Source organism: Acinonyx jubatus, chromosome C2, assembly GCF_027475565.1.
Source record: "Acinonyx jubatus isolate Ajub_Pintada_27869175 chromosome C2, VMU_Ajub_asm_v1.0, whole genome shotgun sequence".
Classification (NCBI taxonomy): Eukaryota; Metazoa; Chordata; class Mammalia; order Carnivora; family Felidae; genus Acinonyx; species Acinonyx jubatus.
Genome location: NC_069384.1, coordinates 17,237,806 through 17,246,305, shown reverse-complemented (window position 1 = coordinate 17,246,305; position 8,500 = coordinate 17,237,806). Strand labels below are relative to the sequence as shown.

At 36.5% G+C, this 8,500-nt stretch overlaps 1 non-coding gene across 1 annotated transcript; it reads right to left on the bottom strand.

Annotated features, from left to right (window-relative positions):
- Positions 1 to 8,011: 8,011 nt before the first annotated feature.
- LOC113594440 (small nucleolar RNA U3) lies at positions 8,012 to 8,214 on the bottom strand. The gene has a single exon (XR_003414829.1). It is a non-coding gene; the product is annotated as a small nucleolar RNA U3 (small nucleolar RNA).
- Positions 8,215 to 8,500: the final 286 nt, after the last annotated feature.

The following is an 8,500-nucleotide window of genomic DNA, read 5'->3' as shown; positions in this document are numbered from 1 at the left end:
ATCCATAAATAAAGTAAATGTGGAGACAAGTATAGGGTAGCCTTGACTTATCAAAAGTTAAATATTTTGAAAATTCAAATAAAGGAAAAGAGTAATGGGAATGAGAGATAACTAGGCCACCCAATAATAAATACACAAAACTTTGGGGGATAGTAAGGAAAGGTGAAAAAAGAAAGGAATCTGATTTAATGGGACCATCCCTATTAACATCAATTTTACACAGACTTTATTTTCAAGCATCTGATAGGTCTCAACTTTTGCTAATGTTGCATGCTAAACGTATGTCCTAAAAGGTCATCGGAAGAAGACTTTTCCTTGATCTCAATTTATCAAGTGCTCAGTATTAAAGGGGGACATATTAACAATTCTGTCTACCTGCTAGAATAAATATGGCCTTGGTACATGTTCACAATGTGTTTTTAGATTTTTTTTTTTCTGAACGTATTTATCTAATAGTTTATGTTGAGTTAGAACTCCATGAAGTAGCCCAGAGTGCAATTCTGTCCCAGGCAGTAAGTGCGTGACCAATTCGAGTCTTAGGGCAATGCTTATTCTTGAAGATTGATTCTCTGGAAGGAAAGTCTTGTTCTATTGCTGAACTTCTAAAAGAATTCAGTTTGGAAGCAGCACTTCATTATTCTTGCTTAATGTGTGAGCCAGAAAACAGAGGTATGAACGGAGAATACATTTCTTTTAAAAAGATAATGGGAAATTAAATATTAAACGTGCTTAAGAGTTTCTACTTGTTTCTAAAGTCACTGAGATCATTTGAAATCCCATTTAATGGAACCCTAATGGATTATTGGGAAAATAGTACTGTCCTGCCATCATGTTGCCCTTACATTAGTAACAGATTTAACGTTGACCTGAAACATAGTTCTTGAAATGGCAACTATTAAACGGGAAACACGTATTTTCTTTCATTGTTTCAATATTTTGTTTCCTAATAATCGTGTCCTAGTAAATGATATTTATGACACTCACATGATGAAATTAAGACCTAGGCTTGAGACCATGTATTTTATATTAAAAAAAAAAAAACACTTATCAGATAACAAAGCCATAAATATGATTCAGAAAAACAGATTGAGAGGATTACAAATGCTGAATGCAGCAGGAAAAAGCCTTAAAGAAGTGCTTCTATTGTTTAATTAAAGACCGCTTAAAATTAGTGAGAAAATTGAAAAGCTCAGTCTCGCAAATAGATTAGAACAGATTTTAGCACTGCTAAGTGACTAGATTATCAGAGGAAAGACCTCCTTTGAGTTAACATCTAATGGAAAACACTGATATTTCTTAACAGTATGATGGTAAGCCAATAAGAATTATGAATGCAGATCATGACTATTTCTCCATATGAAGTATTATCAATAATTCTTCCAGAGGGGGATTATCCAATTAAAATATAATATGCAAAGTCACCTTTTCTAAATGCCACATTAAAGTAAAAAGAAACAAGTAAACTTAATTTGTTTACCCAATATGTCCAAGAAATTTCGATTTAAAGATGTAATCACTATAAAAATTCCTTTGTGTTGTGTATTTTATGCCTATAGCGCATCTCACTTTGAAACAGTTGCATTTCAAGTGCTCACTGGTCCCACATGCCATGATGGTATGTAGTTATGTGGTTATGATAATACTATAGAGTCTTGTCAACAGTGTCCCTGCCCTCCATGGACGTAAAGTCAAATTGAGAATAAAGGCATTGGGTTAGTGTATAGTGCTTTTAAGACAGATTGAATTTATTCTGTAAACTAGTGGAAGATGGAACAAGGGAAATATAATGATAATTAAGGAAAAGCAGATTTAATTAAGCAAATTGGTATCACATATTTGTTCAGAAATGGATCCTGTAGCCCTGAAATTGGACTGAAATCTTTCCTCACTGGACTATTCGAAGGAGCCTCCCTGATTTCATCTTGGAGGAAACATAGGAAATTCCTGAGTTGAGAGGGAAGGTGCTTGTATGCAATATTCTTTCCTGGAGTGTAAGATTCTTTCCTGGAATATTTGGAGGAGTCAACCTGGTTTCATATTGGAGGAAACATAGGAGATTTCTGAGTTGAGAGGGAAGGTGCTTCACCTGGTATGTAAGATTCTTTCCAACCATACCATAGCATGATTATATAATTATTGAAGGACTTTGTCATTAGAATTATTTTTATACTGTAAATGCATGATTTCAAACGATTTGAATGCATTGAGATATACATAGCATCAATTCATTATTTGATTTAGAAAGGATTTATTCTACGGTATTATTTCAGCATCAAGAATTGGAGCACACATTAATAATAGCTGTCACTAAAAAGCTAATAAAACCATCTATTTTCTCTAAAGCACTTTCGCCTTGGTTCCATTCATTAGACTATTTCTCCTCCCCCAGACAAACTCTATTATTTTTATATCAATCCCAAATTTGGCCGAGTGAGAAGAGTAAAAAAGTACTGTCCTCTTTTAAGCCAAAGAGAAATATGGGGAAGAATTTTCTATTTCTTCCCAAAGTATACATTATAAATGTCACATCACTACTTTGTTTAAATATTGTTTAAACTCAGAAATTTGACAGCTGATACATTCACAGAAATTCATCATGAGTCTTTAAGTCAACAATTTACCCTAGTTTACATCAATTTCTACTTGATCTAGCAGACTATGATTCCCATAGAAATGGCTCATCTTTAAATGTTCACTTTCATTGCCACACTTCCTCAGGTTTTCCTTACTAAAAAAGTGATTTCTGCTTCCTCCTTCTTATGTAAAACTAGGCATATGCATTGTTGGCCAGTCTTAGACTTCTACCCTAATCTAATATCCTTTCTTTCCAATTTTGATGTCTCGAGATTAGTGAGTCTAGTAAATAGATCTAATGGAACATAATGAGCATTTAAAAGTTACACTGTTTACATAATTGTAATAGTCTGTTTATATGAATAGAAAAGAATGTGGCTAGCTGCCTACACACAGCTGGAAATGCAAACATGATTCAATTAGATAGCAAGTGTTCTGTTTTAAGACTGATGAAACAGAATGAGTTTATACCATGGGGAATTTAACACAGAGCATTAACACTAGTGGTTTCAATACAGGCATCACAGACATAAATAACAGCATGAAAATAATAACATGCTATAGAATTGGAACTATTTTACTCCATTACTGGACAATGATATTGTCTTGCCTATTATGGTTATGTGGATGATGTTAAATACTGATATATAGAAAAATAAGGTCTTCAAGGAGTAGGGCTTAGAAAAAAATAGAAATAGAAGTGAGAGCATTCAGAGGGCCATAATTCAATAAGTCTTTAATTGAATTCTTTACAAACTGATGACACAATATTTCCAGAGTCAATTTTTATAGAAACAAAGTATTTTGGTTCTATTTGAAAATGAAGAAATTAGAAATCTATTACTGTCTAGATATATTCTTTTTATTTTTTTTATTTTTTTTAGTTTATTTATTTTGAGAGGGAGAGGAAGTGTGGTGGAGGGGCAGAGAAAGAAGGAGAGAGAAAACCCCAAGCAGTGTCCACACCCAGCACATGGTCAGAATACGGGTCTCAATCCCACAGTCGTGAGATCATGATCTGAGCCAAAACCAAGAGTCGGATGCTTAATCAACTGAGCCAAACAGGTGCCCCTTTATGGATATGTTCTATACAAATTCTTCAGCAATCAAAATAAAATTTACAAATGCCTAAAAATAATCACTTTTATCAAGCATTTTTGTAATTAAGGTGAAAATGTAAATCATTAGATTAAAATATAAGAAGACATCCATTTTCAGATTAGTATATTTAAATGTATTAAATATAAGGTAAACTATGCCTTTGACCATACTAATCTTAGGTGCTTCTAAATCTTTCAAGAATTTCTGAAGTAGTCAATGTTTAAATGAAGAAAGTCCTTGGTATATATATATTTTTTAGTGTGGAAATATATTTTAGAGAAATTGTTATTTTGAGTTAGGTAGGGGTAGGCCAGTGTTCTCTAGGGCCGTCAGTGACTCTTACTGTAACCTTCTGTCATCCATGTCTTGTGTTATTGGACTTCGTTGTCATACTGGTTGCCTCGCTATTACAAGATGGTTACTCTAACTCAGCATCATACTTGAGTTCTTTCTTGGGTTGAATTGTGTTCCTCCCCCTGCCTCCACCAAAAAATCCATCAGAGTCTTAACTCTAAGTACCTCCAAATGTGACCTTTTAAAGATAGGGTTTTTAGAGATTAAGGACTAATACAATATGACTGGTATCCTTATAAAAAGGAGAAATTTGGACACAGAGGCAGATGCATGGGGAGAAAATAATACAAGTTCAAAGCAAGAAGGTAGAAAAAAAGTGGACAACTCTTGGCTTTTTCTAGCTGTACTATCTCTTTATCAAGAAAGTACTTGTTCTAGAAACCCACGGCTGACTTCTACTCAGGTCTCATTGTCCAGGATAAGATTATGGGATCATAGGATTATGCCAAGCCTCTGGATAGAAAGAACTGGCTGGATGGGGCACCTGGGTGGCTCAGTCGGTTAAGCATTCGACTTTGGCTTGGGTCATGGTCTCGTGGTTCAGAAGTTTGAGCCTTGCGTCAGGCTCTGTACGGACAGCTCAGAGCTCAGAGCTTGGAGCCTGCTGCAGATTCTGTATGTGCCTCTCTGTTCCCACCCCGCTCACACTGTGTCTGTCTCTTTCAAAAATAAATAAACATTAAAAAAGAAATTTAAAAAGAAGTGACTGGGGAGAGGACAGGGAAAATGGTCAGCTCATCATGATTTTTACTTTTTAAATGTTCAGTCCAGGGATATTTCTCCCTCAGATAAAGAAAATATGTCAGCACATATGAAATGGAATGACAGCAGAGTCTACCAAAATAGAAATTTTGTTTATTTTGCTACTTGCCTATACCTTATTTCCATTTAGACTTCTAATTCGTCCACGAGAGTTTGGCTAGCTATATTTATGAAGATGAGGGTTTTAAACAGATATACAAGATTAAAAGAGAAGAGAAATGACAAAGAGGTGCATTTACCACAGGTTGGAGGGAACTTGGAGCAAGGAGGATGTGATCTATTTTAGATGTCTTATTTACCCTCTGTAACCTGGTCTCCCAAACTGTTCTCCATACTTCATCTCACAATCAAATATAACATCATCTGCTTACAATATAATATGACATTGGTAAGCTAGAGGCATCTAAGATCAAATACTTTTGATTATAAACATAATCTTCTCAACAAAACAGGAAATTTTTTAAATAAAGTTTATTTATTTTGAGGGAGAGAGAGAGTGTGTGAGAAAGAGAGAGCAAGGGAGCAGCAGAGACAGAGGGAAAGAGAAGATCCCAAGCAGGCTCTACACCGTCAGAACAGAACTTGATGAGGGACGCCATCCCACAAACTGCGAGATCATGACCTGAGCTGAAACCAAGAGTCAGATGCTTCACTTCCTAAGCCACCCAGGCAGCCACCCCAGAAATTCTTTAAGTTTATCTATTTATTTTGAGAGAGAAAGTGTGAGTTGGGGAGGGGCAGAGAGAGAGGGAGAGAGTCCTAAGCAGGCTCCACATTGTCAGCATGGAGCCCAAAGTGGGGCTCGAACCCATGAACTGTGAGACCATGACCTAAGCCAAAGTTGGATTCTTAACTGACTGAGCCAGCCAGGCACCCCCAAAATAGGAAATTCTGAAATGAGAATAGAGATTGGGTTTGATATGACAAATTTTTATAATTGTTAGATTTCTGCTCATGTTAGTACAATACAATGTAGTTTCAAAATTCATTTCTTGAATAACCAGTCATTCTTGTGTCAGATCCTTGTTTGAGGAAGACCACTATTATCCGATTTTTTCTAATTTTATTTTTTTTAATCTACATCCAAATTAGTCAGCATATAGTGCAACAATCATTTCAGGAGTATATTCCTTAATGCCCCTTACCCATTTACCCCATCTCCCCTCCTACAACCCTGCCAGTAACCCTCTGTTTGTTCTCCATATTTAAGAGTCTCATGTTTTGTCCCCCACCCTGTTTTTATATTATTTTTTTTCTCTTCCCTTATGTTCATCTATTTTGTCTCTTAATGTCCTCATATGAGTGAAGTCCTATGATAATTGTCTTTCTCTGACTAATTTCACTTAGCAGAATACCTTCTAGTTCCATCCACGTAGTTGCAAATGGCAAGATTTCATTCTTTTTGATTGCCGAGTAATACTCCATTGTATATATATACCACATCCTCTTTATCCATTCATCTGTTGATAGACATTTGGGCTCTTTCTATACTTTGGCTATTGTCGATAGTCTGCTGTAGACATTGGGGTGCATGTGCTCCTTTGAAACAGCATGCCTATATCCTTTGGATAAAACCTAGCAGAGCCATTGCTGGGTCATAGGGTAGCTCTATTTTTAATTTTTTGAGGAACCGCTATACAGTTTTCCAGAGTGGCTGCACCAGTTTTCATTCCCACCATCAATGCAAAAGAGATCCTCTCTCTCCAGATCCTCGCCAACATCTGTTGTTGCCTGAGTTGTTAATGTTGGCCATTCTGACAGGTGTAAGGTGCTATCTCATTATGGTTTTGATTTGTGTTTCCCTGATGGTGACTGATGGTGAGCATTTTTTCATGTGTCGGCTGGCCATCTGGATGTCTTCTTTGGAGAAGTGTCTAGTCATGTCTTTTGCCCATTTCGTCACTGGGTTATTTGTCTTTTGGGTGTTGAGTTTGATCAATTCTTTATAGATTTTGGACACTAACCCTGTATCTGATATGTCATTTGCAAATATCTTCTCCCATTCTGTCGGTTGCCTTTTAGTTTTGCTGATTGTTCCCTTTGCTGTGCAGAAGCTTTTTATTTTGATGAGGTCCTAGTTGTTCATTTTTACTTTTGTTTTTCTTGCCTCTGGAGATGTGTTGAGTAAGAAGTTGCTGAGAGCAAGATCAAAGAGGTTTTTGCCTGCTTTCACCTCAAGGATTTTGATGACTTCCTGTCTTACATTGAGGTCTTTCATCCACTTTGAGTTTCTTTTTGTGTATGGTGTAAGAAAGTGGTCCAGGTTCATTCTTCTGCATATCGCTGTCCAGTGTTCCCAGCACCACTTGCTGAAGAAACTGTCTTTATTCCATTGTACATTCTTTCCTGCTTTTTCAAAGATTAGTTGGCCATACCTTTGTGTGTCCATTTCTGAGTCTTCTATTCTGTTCCATTGATCTGAGTGTCTGTTCTTGTGCTGTATTATCCAAATTGTCAACCCAGATATTCACCAAAGGAAATATTCTTTATGATAAGCTTAAACCTGCCCAGAAAAGGAAATTGCTCTCTGAAACACTTCACAATATTTTTGTATATCAAATATATTTAAACTTTTTATAATAACATTTTTATTAATGCTTTATGACTAGTGAAAGGTCCAGAGGTGACAAGTTTGCTTAGTAAGTGACGATTTCTGTTTTGCTGTCACTGTAGAGAAGTCTAACCGTTCGCCAAAACCTTGTCTTTTTATTCACACTATGAAGTTGTAGCTGGAAGGGAGTCGCCAAATCAATGATTACATTTGCTACTTCCACACCACCCCCTCATTACTATGCGTGGTGATTATACTGGTCATTGTATTGGTACCAGTCATCAGTCAATTGAATGAAAGGAAAGGTGGCCTGTGCCACTTTGGGACCAAGGCTTTTCAGAAGCGGGTGTGCCTTCCTCACGGTCTGACACCTTCTGCTTGATGGCTGTTGACGACAGGCCCTATGGGATGCTAGAACAGCAGAATGAAAGGTGTCTAGGGCCAAAATGGCAGCATGGATGAAAACAGGTCCCTTATCCCAAATGGCTTGCCCAAGAATGAAATACGAATGAGATACGAACTTTCATTAAGTTGAGCCCCTACATCTTTAGATCTATTTTTACAGCAGTTAGCTTATCCTAACCAACAGGGCTTTTTTTTTTTTTTAAGTCTTTTCATTGTTTTTTGTTTTTGTTTGTTTGTTTGTTTGTTTGTTTTTGACTTTTATTCCCCGCTCAAATGGTTTCCCTTCCCTCTTGTTCGAGGGGAGAAAGACCATCAACAGCAAAGGGCAGCTGCAGAAGCAATACCCAGAACAAGCTTTACATTCTAGAAAGGACCCTGCACTTCCTCTTTGTGGTTTCCAGTCCTGCACATGTACCGAGAAACTTCTTTAGTAACAAGCTATAGACCTGATCCCTGAAGGTAGTCTTTTATTTTATTTTTTTTGACATTTTTTGTAGAGAATGTTAAATGATCAATCAGTGTCTTCTAGATTGCAATTTCCATAACAGCAAGATTGGTGTTACTTGTCAATTGCTAAGAAGTCATAGTGCCTATCCGTTTGCAAGCACTTAATAAGTGTTTAATTAATCAAAGAAACAAATACCTTAGACTAAAAAAAAATGGTGTTCATTTTTTTGTGTGTGACCCAGAAACAAACATATGGCTCTTACATCCTTAGCAAGCATCTAGTGTTTGTACTTCAACCCAGCTAGA